The sequence below is a fragment of the Musca autumnalis genome, unplaced genomic scaffold, assembly GCF_047663935.1.
Source record: "Musca autumnalis isolate F117 unplaced genomic scaffold, ASM4766393v1 scaffold_1, whole genome shotgun sequence".
NCBI classification, from domain to species: Eukaryota; Metazoa; Arthropoda; class Insecta; order Diptera; family Muscidae; genus Musca; species Musca autumnalis.
In genome coordinates this window covers 312,981,333-313,000,041 of record NW_027411644.1, presented here as the reverse complement: position 1 = coordinate 313,000,041, position 18,709 = coordinate 312,981,333, and positions in this window count along the sequence as shown.

Sequence of the window (18,709 nt, the reverse complement as noted above, 5' to 3'; positions counted from 1 at the left end):
AATACAATATCTCCCGATTTTCGATATTTTGAACGTTTTAGCCTCATTATCACACCGATATGACTGAAATTTGGTATTTAGTCTTCTTTAGGCGTATAAAACGTTCCCCCAGAAATTTTTAGGTATAGGTCCACGCCATCATATAGCCCCCATAGAACGGTACCTTCCGAATTTCGGTATTTTGAAGGTTGTGGCCACATTAATCCACCGAAATGGCTGAAATTTGTGGTGGAGGGTATAAAAAGTTCGGCCCGACCGAACTTAACGCTTTTCTTACTTGTTTTTTGTTAATAGATGTTAAGTTCACAAAGGGGTTACTGCTAATATACCTTTGTTTGTATATATTTATTATTTGGACATATTGTGTTGGCATTTCAAAATTTGTAATAACATTTGGAAAAATGAATTAATCCTTAAAACATGGCCCAGTAGATGCTACCAAGGAGGTGAATTGGTGTTCATTTTTAAAAATTGTAATGTCATAGTTTGTCTACTGAGATTTTCAAGATCAAAAACCGTTGAAAAAAAAAAACATTTATATGATCTGTATGATCTATTACTCCAGCCAAATTTTGCAAGTCAACTGATGTTTATTCCTTTTCAGCATGTTGCCACCGGCCTTGAATAGTTCGGCAGGCAGACCAACAATTCTTGCGACCGTTTAATTCATGCTTGACTTCACTTTGGCTAGGTGGTAAACACTCAATGCTGTTGTGGAGTACCTTCATCGCCGCCCATGGCTTTATAAAATTCTCCTCCAAGATCTTCTGCAGGGTATCTGTATCAGCTACACGCAGACAAAAATATTGTTGGAACAATCATATTCTAAGAGCAAAATAGTGTATTTTAAAATTCTTAAAATATGTATTGTTGGCGCAACAATATATTTTGTGTCATCATGTTTGCTAATAAAAAATATATGGTTGAAACGACAATATATATTTTCAGATTTTTAAAATACACTATTTTGCTCTTAGAATATGATTGTTCCCACAATATCTCTTCTCTGTGTGTACTAGATTATCTTCATCCTTAAAGGTAGAATTAATTATGACATAACCATAATTAAGATATAACCAAGTGGTTTTTCGTTTTCTATGGTTATGGCTTTATGGGCTACGTTATGACTAATTCTATTTTAAGGTTGGTGATCGAACTTCATTCCGTCTCAATATCTGCAGCTCTTTCCTTCTTCTGAAAATACGCTTCCCCTCTTCTCCTGATATTTTCCTTGATGATTCATGTTGCTACTGACCGCAGGGTTGACATGTATGTCGAGTTCTTCTTTTCAGTAGCTTTACAACACTCCAGATTGTACCATTATTGAAAATTTTCTGATTAAATATAATATTTTTGGCAAATGCGACTGATGTTAAACAAGTTTGCAAAACATATTTTTGTGAGGATCACATCTTGATTAAATTGAGCGAACAAAAACATATTCAACCCGATTACACTAATCAACAGTTCTTAGCCGGATTTTCACTCCTCAGGGACATAACAATATATGTAACAATGGGGTCATTCCAGACCTAAGTCAGGCTATATGACGGGGGGTATATGGGCCTTATTGTAGAAAATTAACATATGGGGTATTGTAACTCGAGAATAATTGTACTATACCAGAAGTTTTGAACGCATTTCTGTAAAAATCAACTGTTTTTGCACGATTTACCGAGGATTTTTATACCCTACACCACTATGTGGTAAGGGGTACTATGTCTTTGTGCATATGTATGTAACATACAAAAGGAAACGAAATAGACCCATAGTTCCTTTTGGGGATATACATATAATCACTCTCTGAGTCGATTTATGCATGTCCGTCCGTCTGTCCATGTATTTTTGTTCGCAACGTACAGGTCGCATTTTTTGTCCGATTCAGCTGAAAATTGGGGACTACAACTTTTTTAGCCATAGGAAGAACGCTATTGCTTTTGGTGAAAATAGGTTTACATTTGGATATAGCTCCCATATATATTTTCGCCCGATTTCACGTATTTGCTGCACCAAAAACGATCTGGAAATAAATGTGCCAAATTATATCAAACTCGGTTAAGATCTGGATATAGGTCCGATTTATATTTTACATACTCACAGTGGTGTAGGGTATCATATAGTCGGCCCCGCCCGACTTTGATCCTTTCCTTACTGGTTTTTTAAATAATAATTTGAGCGGAAGCTGTGGTCGTATTATTGTAAACAAGAAAAAAGTGTCCGTCGGCTTTGCCGACAGATATATACCCTCAGCCAATGTGAAGTGAAACTTTCACATACGGACAGATCGAATGTATTTAAGGTCTCTTTGTGGGGGAGGTACCCTTATGGAGGTCCGATATGGGCCATTTTAGAAGTTAAACTAAATTTTGATAAAATATTAAGAGATCCAAATGAAACTATGTTTAGATATGATATGACGAATACCAAATGTTGGACCAAATCGGTTGAACAGTTCGAGAGTTATCGTGCTCTCCGAGAGCCACATATGGTGACATAGGGGTTTTTTACACTGTTTTGCTGTTTTCCTAAGAAATATGGACTTGCCCCTGTAAAAACTTTTACCGTCATAATGGAGGTAGCGAATGCAAATCACTTCAACAAAAATCAAAGTGATTCGAGAGCAGGTCTTAAAGTGAACTTATCCGAAATTGTGTGTGTGAGAGGTACCAGAAGGAGTAGACAAATATAGTCTATATTCGAATCTGATCTATATCTGGTAGATATATTATGATGTGCATCGGTCACTCCCGTCAAGAGTTATCGTGCGCACAATTTTTCCGAACATATTTGAATTTTTGTGGGCGAGGTACCTGAAGGAGTGGGCTGATATGGCTTATCTTCGAATTTAGACTATGTTTGGACAAAATCTTACGCAGGCCAAATTGTGGACCGAATCGGCAGATCAGTTCGAGAGTTATCTTGCGCTCCAACCACTACACACGGTGTTGTAAGGGATTATTGCAACTTTCAGGCTACTTTTGGAAGTATGGACTTGCCCCTGGTGAAAATCAAAGCGATACGAGAGCAGGTCCTAATCTAAACTTTTTCGAAATTTTGTGTAGGAGGTACCCGATGTAGTGGACCGATTGAGTCCATATTGGAACCTCTTCTAAGTCTGGTAGAAATTTCACGATGTGCAAAGTATGAATCAAATCGGTTAGTTCCTACAAGAGTTATCGTGCGCACAAATTTTCCGAACATTTTCGAACTTTTGTGGGGGAGGTACCGGAAGGAGTGGACGGATATAGCCCATCTTCGAACTTAAACTAAGTTTGGGCAAAATATTACGAAAGCCAAATTGTGGACCAAGTCGGTTCATCCGTTCGAGAGTTATCGTGCGCACCAGCCAGCCATACAGACAGACGGACGGACATTGCTAAATCGACTCCAAATTGTCTGAAACACATTTCGTCCAAAAATACTTGGGGTCTAAAAGCATTATTTAGCTGAGGCACATTTTGCTCGTATGAAAGTGTATATAACCTCGTTAGCATAAATGCTGAGGGTATAAAAATTCAAAAAATTTTAATGCATCCATTTTTAAAAACATACCATCCCAAAATATTAATAGTGACAGAAAATCAGTGATCTAAAATCACTGATTTCATTTAAGCCAAGGCAATATATATATTTTTTTAATTTCTGCCTAGGGTTCTCTGTTTCCATGGTATTACCTATGTATCCACATGCGTTTGTAAAACAAATGAAGAATAGAGGACATAGAGTACATAGAGTACATGCGATACAAATAGACGACATATATAGTACGTTAAAATATAGATTACGGACACCGAAAATAGAGTAATCTACTCTATAAAAAAGTACGTTTGGTCACCGTACCATAGAACGATACATCACGACTTTCGATAACTAGAAAGTTTTAGTCACTTTATCTATGATATTAATTCTTAATTGGGCCCACGTTTTGATATAGCATCCTTAGAACGTTACCAAATGTATTTGGTATTTGAAAAGGTTTATCCAACAAAATCGCTGAAATTTGGAAATAATTCTTCGTAGGGACTACAAAACTTTTCTGCAGAAATGTTTCCTTAAAGATCAACATTTTGATAAAGCCTCCAAATAACGGTACTTCCCGATTTTCAAATATTAAAAAAGGTTTCGTATTTATTCATCGTTGGGGATTTAATACATACCCGCAGAGAATGATCGGTAGATGTCTACGTTTTTATATACCCCACTCGATTTTCGGTATTTTGACAGTTTGAGCTACATTATTTACCCGAAACGGCTACATCTGGTATTTAGTCTCCGTTTGAGCTAAAAAATGGTTCTGGATAGAAATTTTGATATTTCTTTAAATCGCATGACCCGAAAATTTTTGCACAGTGTTATTGATCCGGTTCTTTTCAATCTTCGCAAGGTATAACTTAAATAGCTATCTAATTGTGGATTGGAAGTATTTCCAACGCTGTGGAAATGAGACCTAGAGAAGGAAAAAGAGCAAAAAAAAAACTAAGAAAGCCTCGTTGAAAATATATATTTTTAGTTCTTTTGATTATATGATTTTCTGAGGAATTAGGTAGATGTTGGTTTGGTATCACTATTAAGCATATCTGTAATATACCAGATGTCCATCTTGAATATACATTTATTTGAAGCGGGTTTACATTAAATATTTCTTATACTGTTGAATTGGATATGAACATATGTATCTACTAACACTGTCTATATTAGAAAACCAAATTTTTTATTAAATATTTCAATATGTTATCAATTATCCGTGTCGATTGCTCAAATACATATATTTCGTTTTGAAACTTCAATTTATAACTTCGTAACAAGGGCGGAAAATTAGGGTATTGTGTGCAAACCCTTGAAATCGTACACAAACAACATACAATTTATATTAATTTGCCAAGCAATTGGAATGGCCTTGCCAATTAGCAAATATATGAGTACAAGGCTGGAGGCTGGAGAACCAACAATATTTTACTAAGTTTAACTAAATATTGCTGCAACAACTCATAACATCAACACACATGCACACATACGCACACAAACAATGAATTGTCAGCGGCAAAATGTTCAACACATATGGTTTTTATGAATTTCAGAGTTCCGTTCGCTTAGAGTTTGGGGCGTATGTACAAAACAATTTTGCTCTATTTTTCAAATTTTATGGTGCAGAAAAACTAAAGTGCATTTTCTCTCACTCGCACAAAACTCTTTTCTCGAGTGCAGCGATTACAATATTTCTGTTTTTTTTTTTTTTCAAAAACTATTTTCTTTTTCGCGTTTGTTGCTTAAAGTGGTTGCCGTTGTTGTTGTTGTTTTTGCTCGGAGTTGTAAGGCAAATAAGGTACAATGGTTGTGGTGGTGTTGGTAGTCGTGATGGCGGTAACCATTTGAGTGTTATGAATGTTAAGGACACAAAGGCATTGTAAGCCTTCCATACCCATTCCATTTTCACTTCCCTTTTGATGTTCAGTCAAACAATCGATAGAGCAATTTAAGCGCGTAACTCGATGGGTTCGCTGTGAATGGGTAAATTTTTATATAAAACAACCAAATAAAACGGAGGACAATGAAAAGGGGATGTGTATGTGTAAAAAACGCTAAATTTGTTTTCCATATGACTGGTTAACAACACTATAGCATACTGCCTGACAATGCCGCCAATGGAGGGAAGATAATAAATATGCCACTTCTCTCTGGAAGTGAAAAAAAAACATAAAATCAAATAATACAGTGTAAACGAAGTTAAAAGGCCAGAATAAAGATTGAGAGTGTAAAAGTCCATATTCTATCAGGAACACAAACACCAAACTAACGTTTTCGTTGTAGACATAGCCATCTGAAAAATCATCAGATTGAGACAGCCACTAATCGACTGAAGAATAAAAACTACTAGATTCTGTTCGAATTAATCTGTCGTTCCCATTGATTGGGAAACCCCAGCTGAGGTTGGGTGTCTTACTTAACAAACGCCCTAACGCCCTAATAGCCATTAACGTTTTCAGAAGTGCTCGCGACTAAGGATTTTAAGCGGCGCCACCGACTCTTTAAATTTTACTCCGCGACTCTCCCGTAGATCCACTAAATTATCTGCGGCTCTTTCTTTTATTTACAGACGACAAATATATCGGCTAGTCATTCCATTAATCTGCAAACATTGGACTCGTTCGATAGAACTCATCTAGGCTTCCACATAAATGTTTAAAAAAAAAAAACAAAGATGACTATCTATAAAAATATAAAAAAAAATAAAAAATTTAAATATCCATTCCGGTCTCTGGTCCCACAGTGTGTAACACAACTAAAAGCAATGCCGTTAACCGCACTTGCTAACATTGAATATTGAAAAGGAGTAACAGAATCATGTTGTGTTTTTTTGTTTACCCTCCACAAAAGTATGGAGGGTATAATTAAGTGTATCATTCCGTTTGCGACACATCAAAATATTCTAAGGAAACCCTATAATGTATATCTATATATTGTTACGAATATAACAAGTAGATTTAATTTAGTTGTAACGTAAATTGTTTATCAATGGCCTGTTTCTCTACGACGATTCGAATTCAAATTCGTTCGAATTACTACCAAACTCCTGTGGTTGTAGAACTTTTGTTGTTTGATTGAAAATAAAAATGAATAAAATATTTTTCAAAAAACAGAAGCTTGGTAGTAGTTCGAAAGAATTTGAAATCGAATCGTCTTAGTGAAACAACTTAGATTTAGATTTTGCAACAACAAATACTACAGCAGAATCAAGATAATTCGTACCTCGATATATTGAAATTCTCGATAATTCGTATAAGCTGTTGGAATTTCCTTCGCATTTTAATCTTGCTTAGTTTTTATTTACATTGTTTACTTAGCTAGTTGTTTATGTACTCGTTAATACGACGCACCGTGGTTCAGGAATCGAATTGTATTCCTGTCTTCTAGGATTGTTAATTTCTATATAGGATATTTTGGATAATTTAGTTTTAACAATATTAAAACTAAAGAATCCAACATATCAGGTCAAAATATTAGAAGGTATGGGAGTGGCGTGCCCCTAAAAACAACAATCATACTCACTACAAAACCCCCTACTAACCCATTATTTTACCAAGGCATGTCGCACGATATAAGTGGTTTTTTGACACCTAAAATAAGTAGTTAAATAAAGCTTTGTTCCTTTACTTTGTTAATAGTAAAAGTAGAAAAAGAGAAAAGTTTTCTCTTCTCTCAGGAAACTGTGAAAATTGCTCTCACGTAAAAATGAACGGAACACTAGTAGATCTGGCAGCAATATCAAAAAACAAGCATGATTGCTTAAAAAAATAACAAACAAAAAATTTCATTTTTTAATTAATTTCTCGTTGGAAATCGAGTTTTACGATCAATAATGCATCTGAAAAAGGAAAGCCGACGACTCGAACCCACATACCCACCATTATATGACATGACATGTTTCGCCTTTGGTAATGAAGGCTTCTCAGATATATCGGATATGGGACGGCTTCGCTATCATCTAACTTTTACTCTTTCAAATGCAATTTGTTTTTTTACAATGCTGAATATTTTTTTCAGTCATTGCAATGCATTGTATGGATTTCATGACAAACGCTTATTACCGTAGTCTTTGAAAGTTATGAGTTTTGGCTCTGAACACTAACACGCCGCGACAACACAGTTTTTCTTGTCGTCCCACATCTGATATATCTGAGGAGCCTTCATTAACAAAGGCGAAACATGTCATGTCACATACTCGTAGTGGTGGGTGTGTGGGTTCGAGTCGTCGGCTTTCCTTTTTCAGATGCATTATTGATCATAAAGCTCGATTTCCAACTAGAAATTAATTAAAAAATTAATACTAAAAATGATCTTCGCCTAAAAAGGCAAAATTTTCAAATAAAATTAATATCAGTTTTTTTATTTTTTTTTTCACTGGTTTAAATTTTTTATTTATTTTTATTTTGCTTTGACAAAGCGTGTAGTTTTCTTTTTTCCTCTTGCCTTAATTGTCAAATAAATGTCAAATCAGCAGTTTGAAAGATTTTCCACTTTTTACACAACGAAATTTTTAGAGCAGAAAGTAGTAAACGAGAAAGCCATTATGAATTTCTCTCCTCTCTCACTCTCTTAAAAAATGCTTCCAGTTTTACTACTTTTTGGGGTTAAGGAACGCTTTCCGAGTTAAAAATGGTACATATGGTAAAACTTGAAGAAACTTTAACGTACCAGAGTTGTGATTTCAACATGGACTCTATCGGTCCACTCCTTCGGGTACCTCCCAAACAAAATTTCCGAGAAGTTTAGTTTAGGGCCTGCTCTCGAATAGCTTTGATTTCTTTTTTAGCAACTTGTATTCGCTGTCCCATTACGACAAGTTTCCTCAGGGGAATTTCCATACTACCTGAGAAAAGAGTCCGAAAGTTGTAAAAAGCCTCTATGGCACCATGTGCAGTGGTTGGAGCACTCGCTAATTCTCCAACGGATCGCTACAGAAACAATTTAGAATATGGTCTTCCATTCAATAGACTCGAAAACTCTAGTTATATAGTTATGCAATTGTTTACTCAATGAGGAGAGTCCCTAATAATTATGAAGGACTTTGTCGTCGATTTCTTTCACCTTAAATGCGCACGACAATTTACAAAGGAGTTCTAAAACGGACATTTCCAGAATTGAGAAGCATTTTCGGATATCCCGAGTGGCAATTTCATCACGATTTTATAATTTTTTGTACACTTCGAGTCATCGAAACTTAAATTGCCGATATCCTGGAGGCCCGTAATATTCTACAGTGGTAAATATTATCTAAAATGTATGGGAATGACTTATGCATAAAATATACCACTAAAGGAGACACTACGCTTCCAAAAATAAACTTGTTGAAAGAAAAAAGCAAGTTTGTTAAGCATTACACCTGATTATTTAAAGAATCCTTGCCAAAGCAGGATATACGGGTGTACCGTTAGACAGGAGGGATATACTTTTACTGAATATTACTGAAAGTACTTCGTTTTCAATATAGAGTGAATATTCGATGCATATTCACTCTATATTCTAATACAATCTTTCTGCGTTCCCAAGTTTAAAGCGGGGTTCTATTCAAATGAGTCAAATTTTTTACTTAAATATTTTACTTTTTTGACTTTTGTTTTCCTTGTATAATTCTTATAAAAATTGGATTTGAATGCAAATGAATGACTAAGTTTACTCCAAACACATGAAGCAAAATATAATAAAACTTCAAAACTTCATATCTTGTATAATTCTAAAAAAATTGAGGTTGAAGAATAATTTGCAGGGGGGTTCTATTCAAGTTAGCGGCAGTGTATATCAGGTTTGTATATGAACTATTTAGTTTCACTCCTTCGATTACCTCCCACACAAAATTTGAGATAAGTGCAGTTTGCGGCCTGCCCTTTTTGTAACAACTTGTATTCACTGGCCTCATTACGACAGTACACATTTTTTCTGGGGCCAGTCCACACCTCCTGAAAAAAAGCTTCGAAAGCCTATGGCGAACGGATTAGCCGAATGTTGGCCTTCGAATCCCTTTGATTTTTTTGTAACATGTTTACCATGGTACATGTTTTTCCTTACCTCATGAGGTAATGATCCAAAAGCTCCTCACAGCATCAACTAAACTTGGTAATACGTAAAATAACCCTCAAAGGGAGAAACCGATTTGGTCCAAAAGTTGTTCATCGTATTACATAGACGTCAGAGGTATTGTGTGTTACTTCTTTTCTTTAGGTATGAGACTGAGGTTATATCTCTGTCGGCCAAGCCAACTGAAACTATCCATACCGTTTCCCATATAATTTAAAGCTATTGGATTTTTTTAAGTATATGAGTTTTATAAAAACCCAATGAGTATTTTTTAATTTTTGAACAATTATTTGGTATTTTAAATTTATTTATTTGAGAATTTGGGCATTTTTAATATATATATTTTGATGAAAAATAGTAAAAAAACTCAAAAAATTATTTTTGACCTTGAATTCCTCTGCAACTGGTTAACCGTACTTGACCGTTTTTTATTCACCGTAAAGCTGACTGTGTTATCTGTCGAGCATGAATTATGAAAATATCTCTATCCGTTCAAATGTTACATAATTTTGACCAGGAAAAACGATTTTGAACCACTGTGCGACGTCGATATTCACCATCAACGCAGATTAGCTCGTAGATTTATTGAAGAATTTTTGCTCCCAAACACACCGAGCACTGCCTTATCTGCTTGCGCAAGAACCCATGCTTCAGAACCATACATTAGCACTGGTAGTATCAGTGCATTTTGAAGCGTTGTTTTTTATTGATGAGAAGTGGCTTTGTTTTTAAACTGCTAACTTAAGCCAAAACATCATCCATGGGCCAATAAAATTCTTCTTATTTCACAACTGATATTGTGTGTGGTTCCGAGGTAGACGAAGCTTTAACTACCTCAAAAGTATAGGAACCAACTTCCACTGTTGGTCCGAGCTCTATTGTCGCATTCCCAAACCCACTTCAGCAGATTCTCCTTCAACCTTCTTAAAGGTATCAGCTATTTCTTTTACTGATCGACCCATGATGTCAATATAGTCAGCAGGAGTAAGTAACAAGTGGTTATTTGTGTATTCTGTTGCCAGTTCGTGGTGGAGGGTATGTAAAGTTCGGCCCGGCCGAACTTAGCTCCGCTTTTACCTCTTTATGTGTTTTTATACCCTCCACCAAAGAATGGAGGGTATACTAAGTTGGTTATATTACTCCTAGAATATTTGGCATTGAAAATAGGCTATATCGTTTCACGTTTTCATATAGTCCCCATAGAACTGGAGCTGCCGATTTTCAGTATTTTGACGGTTTTATAACACCGAAATGGCTGAAATTTGGTATTTAGTCTTCGTTGGGGTGTACAAAACTTTCCACCTGAAATTTGATTTTCGGTATTTTGAAGGTTATGTGCTCAATATCCCACAGAAATGGCTGAAATTTGGTAGTTGGTCTTCGTTGGGGTATACAACTTTCCACCTGAAATTTGTCGGTATTGCTCCACGTCTTCATATAGCCCCCATTGAACTGCACCTCCAAATGTTCGGTATTTTGAAGATTTTGGTTCGAATATCCCACCGAAATGGGTTATATTCGGTATTTAGTCTTCGTAATGGGTATAAAACTTTCCATCAGAAATTTGTCAGTAAAGGTCCACGTCTTCATATAGCCCCCATAGAACAGTACCCTTCGATTTTGGGTGTTTTGAAAGATTTATTTATTCAAACCGAATAACTGAAACATCATCCCTTGCAAAAAATCAGACAGTATAGCTTCACGTTTTGGTATAGCCCGCATATAAGCGTGGTCACCATTTAAGGTGCTTGCCTCGTGGTGGTGGGTATAAAATGTTCGGCCTGCCTTTTTTTGTACCCTCCCCCATAGTATGGTGTGTATATTAGGTTCTTTTTCTGTTTGTAACACTTCGAACTAGTCATTTGCGATAAAATTCTAAGATGATCTAGCCATGTCCGTCCATCTGTCCGTCTGTTTTAATCATTCTAGCGTCCGCAATAATTGAGATAGAACGCCAACATTTTGCACCCGAGTGTCTTTTTCCATATAGCGATACCACCCGATTTAAGGTATTTTGAGGACTTTATCTACATTTTTTTCTAAACTGGCTGAAATTTGACATTTGAGGTGCTTAATGGACAAGAAACTTCTCTAAAAATTGTCAAGATAGGTCCACGTTTACGTTTTGGTATAGGCCGATTTCAAGTATTTTGACGTTTTTAGCTACATTTGTAGACCGAATTAGCTATAATTTGTCATTTAAGCTTCCCAGTGATCAATAAACTTCTCCAACTAAAATTATCGACATATGTAGGTGCACGTTTTCTTGTACGCCCCATATAACGGTACCGACCGACCGATCAGATTATTTCATAGTGGAGGGTATATAAAGTTCGACCCGGCCGAACTTAACGCCGTTCTTACGTGTTTTTTTTTTTGTTTCTTTGTAATTTTATAACTCAATATCAATGGTCGTTGTGCTGGCTGTCTCAATGCCAAACGTCTCAACCCTCTGGATAGTTGTTGGTGTACAAAATATCCCTGTACAATTTACATGCAATTCTTTACACTTTATTTTGCTAAATAAGCGATTTTTATTCTCATAAAACGATTTGATGCGATTTAATACTTCAAAGAGGAAATATTTTGTGTAAGCCATGAATGCACTTGCAATGCCAGCAAGATGTTGATAATGTGCATTTTTCCAATAATTATAAGCTCTTTAAAAAGATTTATCCTTAAGAAGATATTCATCTTATGCTTTTCTATGGCGCAGACAACTCGAAAGGAGCGTTAAGTATTAAAACCGATATTCAATGCTTAGAGTTTTAAACTAATCTTTAAACAAAGAAACGAGTAATTGCTGCATAGCTATGATTTTATAGTTATGGCTTTAATAGGTATTTTTGAAGGCAAACGTTCAATTTTGTTTAACACTCAACTTTAATCCTAATGCATATAACCCTGAATCCTTATTCTGTCATACTTTCATATTTCCTTCCCATTCGTATCACAGATGCATCAACATCATTACCCCTTAATTTTTGCCATTATCATTTTGCATCATCTCATCATTTTTGTATGGGTTTAAGTGTTTTTCTATCTGTCTGTCATTCATAATCTCTCTCGGTGCTTAAGTGCTTCAAAATAACAATACTTCTAGACGTGTTCTCACAGTGTAATAAAAAACCAAGAGGATGATATATTATTCGTATTTTTTTCACTTTTGATTCATGTGATAAGTGCATTTCGAGTTGTGCATCTATCATCCACCAAAAATGATGAGCAATAATGGAGAGTTTTTATTCCCCTCTTCAAATTTATGTTACTAGCATTTTAGAGGTATCATGGCATTTCGTACATATAGTTTATAATAGAGTATAAGTTATGAAAGTTCATAAAGGACTAATTTGAATAGTTAACAGTGAATGCTGTGGTAGGATTAAAGGATTAGTTTTTTTGCTAAGAATAAAATTGGCTCGAAAATATGTATTTAACAATTGTGTATTAAAAAATCTAAATATATGGAGTATGTAGCGTATGGCTTGTCAGGTAAATGTTTTCGTACAAAAAAATCTTAGTATTAAATTATAAAAAATAGTGATAAAAATGATGGACTGTTTACCAAATGGTTGACTTGTTACATATCGTCACCATAAATGCCCGAAGACGTAACCGACATGAAAATCGAAATTCGTTTTTTGACGTAATCTGATACATAAAGCTAAAATACACGTTCTGGCAAAATTTAAAGCTTCTACATTCAAAAATGGCATTTCGGAAAATGGGATAATATTGCAGATTTTGTTGTAATGGAGGATCTCAAAACTAAGCAATTCAGCGGTTTTGGTTTCACTACTTATTCTCTTCTTATGCGATCGATAATATCCCATATACTCGCCTTCATAAGATTAATTTTATAACGTTTTTTGCTTCTCCTTTAAAATTTTGGATTTTTGGGTTACGTCTTCTGGCATTTATGGTGACGATATATGTATGTATGTGTTGTATGATTCTAGAAAGACAATAGGTTGACTTTGATAGAAAAAAATATCCAAATCTCTTTTTCAGTATAAAACTCCTCCTTAATTCGTCCAGATAAGACTACAATAAATAACACAATGGAGCAAAGGCTATAGTCGGGACGGGGCCGAGCCGAGTTCGTGATACACTTCACCACTACGCCTGCTCATAAGTTTTTCACTCGTAAACATTTCTTTTAAGGATATACTAAAGAGGAATAGTATGGAAGCTACATAATCACTTAGAGGACCTTGCCTTCGCGGACGATATCTGACTAATGTCACACAAATTGAGCGACATGCAATCAAAAATAAATGACCTGATGGATATAGCAGACAATGGGCCTATAAATAAATATACAAAAAAAGAAATGCGATGTGCATAAACACCACATAAACACGAACAAAATAAAAACATCCCTGAAGGGAAAAGGGAGACTTCTCTCATATCAATGAGTGCACCCGATACATATTAGCTCAATGATATGGGACCTACTATTTATCGCAGAGTCCGAACGGCGTGTCTTAAGACACCACTTTGTAGAGAAGTTGTACATGGCTAAAATTCTCAGCAAATGTCGCCAACATTACTGAGAGGTATTTTGCCATCGCTGAAAAATGTTTGAGGTTGCCTGGCCGGGAAATCGAACCCACCTTCATCGTGCAAGGCGGGCGTGTATACCACGGTGACATCAAATGATGGTAATATTGAAAAGGATGTATAAAATAGACTGTATAAAGCCCGTTCAGCATTTGGAAGACTAAATAATACCTAGAGGTCAACCCAACTATCATTGACAACTAAATTAAGTATATTTAATGCATGTGTGAAATGTACCCTATTGTATGGTAGTGAAACCTGGATGACGACGAAACAAACAGCTCAAATATCACTATCTTTTATCAATAAATGCCTACTAATAATATGGTGATATAGTTCTTAACAAATTAAGACCCTGTATTGCGGCAATTATTAAGAAAGAAATGGATTTGGATAGGCCCTACTCTGTGCAAGCCTCAACACAGCATTCCACGGACAGCCCTAGAATGGAACCCACAGGACAGCCGACGCCCAGACCGCCCAAGCAATACATGGCGAAGAACAAGGATGAAAGAACTACAAAATCAAAATAAATCATTCCATGACTTAAAATCATTGTGTCACAATAAACCTTGTAGAAGCCCTATGTTCGCAAGAGGAATAATATAGGAAAATAAAGGTACCCAAATTGATCTTACAACTATTTTCAAAATTTATTGTGAAAATTGATCTTGAAAAAAAAATCAACAACTACGGAAATCAATCATTAAAAACGCGTTCTTCATTGGTGGCACTGAATATTTTAAATAAGTCTCACATACTAATTATAAAAAAATATTAAAAACGCGTTGTTTATTTTGGATATTATAATATGATATACACCTATATGACCCCATTATACAATACAAAATTTCAGCCATTTCGGTGGAATATTGAGGCCACAACCTTAAAAATACTGAAAATCGTAAGGTACCGTTTTATTGGGCTATATGAAGACTTTTACCGACAAATTTCAGGCGAAAAGTTTTATACCCCCAACGAAAACTAAATACCAAATTTCAGTCATTTCGGTGGTGCCTCAGCCTGTGAATATTGAAACAATTTTTTCCCAAAAAACGTATGTATTTAGGTGGTTTTAAAAATTTGGGCGTATGAACGGACAAAAATGTTGATTAGGATTAAAGATCAAAAGATTTGCGGAGGAGATACTTAAAGGAATAGATTGACCATTAAGGAAGTGTGTCTCCAGCCACTACATATGGTGTCATAGGGGATTTTTACAACCTTCGGGCTGTTTGCTCAAGAAGTATGGACTTGTCCCTGAAAAAACTTTTATCATCGTAACTGAGGCAGCGAATGCAAGTTGCTTCAACAAAAATCAAAGTGATCGATAGCAGGTCTTAAAGTGAACTTACCCAAAATTTTGTGGGGGAGGTACCGGATGAGTGGACAAATATAGTCCATATTTTAACCTGAACTATATCTGGTAGATATATTAAGTATGGACCAGTTTGGCCATTCCCTTCAAGAGTTACAGTACGAACAATTTTTCCGAAAACTGTTTGAACTTTTGTGGGGTAGGTACCTGAAGTAGGAGGCTTATCTTCAAACTTAAACTATGCTTGGACCAAATATTACTAAGGCCAAATTTTAGACCGTGCGGGAGTTATCTTGCGCTCCAACCACCTCACACGGTGTCATAGGGGTTTTTTGCAACTTGCAGGCTATTTTATCAGGAATTATGGGCTTGCCCCTGGTGAAGATTTTACCGTCGTGTAGGGTGTGGTGAATACAAGTTGCTAAAACAAAAATCAAAGCGATTCGAGAGCAGGTCCTAAACTGAACTTATCGGAAATTTTGTGTGGGAGGTACCAGAAGAAGTGGACCGATTGAGTCCATATTGAAACCTTATTTAAGTCTGTTAGACATTTCACGCTTTGCAAAGCATGGACCAAATCGGGTCGGTTCAGAGTTATCGTACGTACAAATTTTCCGAACATTTTCGAACTTTTGTGGGGGAGGTACCGGAAGGCGTGGACCGATATAACCCATCATCGGACTTAAACCAATTTTGGACAAAATATCACGAAACCCAAATTTTGGACCGAATCGGTTGATCCGTTCGAGAGTTATCGTGCGCTCCAGCCAGACAGACAGACGTACGGACATTGCTCAATCGACTGAAACACATTTCGTCCAAACATACTTAGGGTCTAAACCCATTCTGCATATTTTGCCCGTATGAAAGTCTATATACCCTCGATAGCATAAATGCTGAGGGTATAAAAAATGCGAGCTTATTTTGATTTTAAAGGACAGACAGACTGAAGGACCTATGGACATGGTCATGGTCGACTTAGAATTGTATGCTAATCAAAAATATATATAATTTAAAGGGTCTCCGACCAATATTCCGATGTGTTAAAAAAGGTATGACAAATTTAGTTATATCCTCCATATTATAGCGAAGGGTATAAACATAATTACAATTTTCGTAGGTTTGACAAGCAATGTGAATAAATAGCGAGCTTAGGTTATAGGCAGCAATTCGGCTAAAGAATAATGAGACAAATAACGTGTTTCAGTCGCCGATGCACAGTGGTTCAGACTCGTTGTTCAAGGTCAAATAGAGATAATTTCATAATTCTATGAATTCAAAACAGACAAATTCGGTTTAGTAGTTGCAGAGGAATTCAAGATCAACGTTAAACTTTTGAGTCTTTTACTATTTTGCATCTAAATACGAGTATTTTTGTGGCTTTTATATCTTCCTATATATTAAACGGGTGCCATCGTGGTGCAATGGTATGCACATCCGCCTTGCACGCAGAAGGTCGTGGGTTCGATTCCCCGGCTAGGCAACATCAAATTTTTAACGGTGGCAAAATACCCCTCAGTAATGTTGGCGACATTTCGTGAGTATTTCAGCCATGTAAAACTTCTCTACAAGTGGTGTCTTAGGACACGCCGTTCTGACTCGGCGATAAACTGTAGGTCCCATATCATTGAGCTAATATGAATCAGAGTGCACTCATTGATATGAGAGAGGTCTCCCCTGTCCCGCCTGGGAGGTTTGTGGAACATTTATTATATATTAAAAATGGTCAACCCCTAATAAATAAATTATTGAATAACAAAAAAATAATAAAAAAATTTTTTGATTTCTTTTTTTTTCAAAAAATGTTGTTGCAAAAAATTATTATTTTTTAAATAACAAATACTCCTTGGATTTATATAAAACTTATATAAAAGCTCATATATTCAAAAAAATCCATTTGAATAGAAAGCTGTAATTAATATGGGAATCGGTATGGAAAAATACACATTTCTACCCATGCTATTTCAATAAATTTAAAAAAGTGTTAAACGGACGGAACGGGACTTGTACAAGAGTATATATGGGCTGAAAGAGGACACTGTTGGGTATCTTTCTACGAATACCAAAGCTTGTTCCATAGTGTTTCCTAAAACTTCTAATCAAATAAATTTGCAATTTCACGAAATATTAGTACTTGAGGAAAAATAAAATAGCTCACTACGTTGGTTTCTTTAGTTTCAACATGATTACTATCGAATCCCATATAGAAATTAACAATCGGTGGCAACCAAAAATGGCGATGTACAAAAGCTTTGTTTTATGACTTATTTATGATTTAATCAACAATAGACTTATTGTGTCTACCATAGACTTTAGCCGCCCTCACAGCAATGTTAATGCTTTAGACAGACTGAGGTTCCAATCCTTGCCGATAATTTTTCCGCGAACTGCACGCTTTCTGTTCAGTTTCGAGGTGCAAATTACATACATATATTAGACCTGCGTATCGAGTTAAAGCGGTTGTGTTGAATGGATAAATGAATTATGAAGGAAAACATTGCAGCGGTTAGACATCTGTCTTATTTTGGACTACAAAACAAACGTTGTGTACTAGAACATCTCAAAAATAACAGCCGAACTACAATTTTCATTCAGCTATGCTAAGCAAATCGGATATATTCCGCAATTATAACTAAACTAAAAAGTTTTTCAATGTTGACCATTTTTTAGACATTTTTCCCACTTCTCACTTCTCTTTTAACAAAAACTGCGCTGAATAGCTTTCTCTTTAGAAACTTTATATACGACAATATTGGGCAAGCAATAATATTAAACATGTTTGCCGACTTCTGGTTGGCATTTGTTTCAGTGTTTTTGGCGTTTTTTTACATTTCCGTTCCCTTACATTTAGGAAAAATGTGTATGTAGAATAGAGCTGGCAAAAAATCGATGGCACTATCGATAATATCGATTATTATTTAAAAATTCAAAAATTCAAGATCGAAAACCCCTACCCTGAAATCCATTGATAGAAATAGAAATTTTGCTGCTTTTCGGTTATGTGTGTGTAAGAAAGTAAGTCCGTAGTCACACGTACACATTTTTCGGTAAAATTAAATGTATTTTTTTACATTTTTTATAAAATAAATGCAGTTGTTTACTCTCCTTTACATTTCTGTGAACTACTTTTACATAATTTCAAGAAAATCATTGACATTTCCGCCTTTTAATCTCCAAATTAATGGCGATGACAACTTAACGATAATATCGATAGCAATCGATATTTTAAAACATTATATCGAAAATATCTAATGT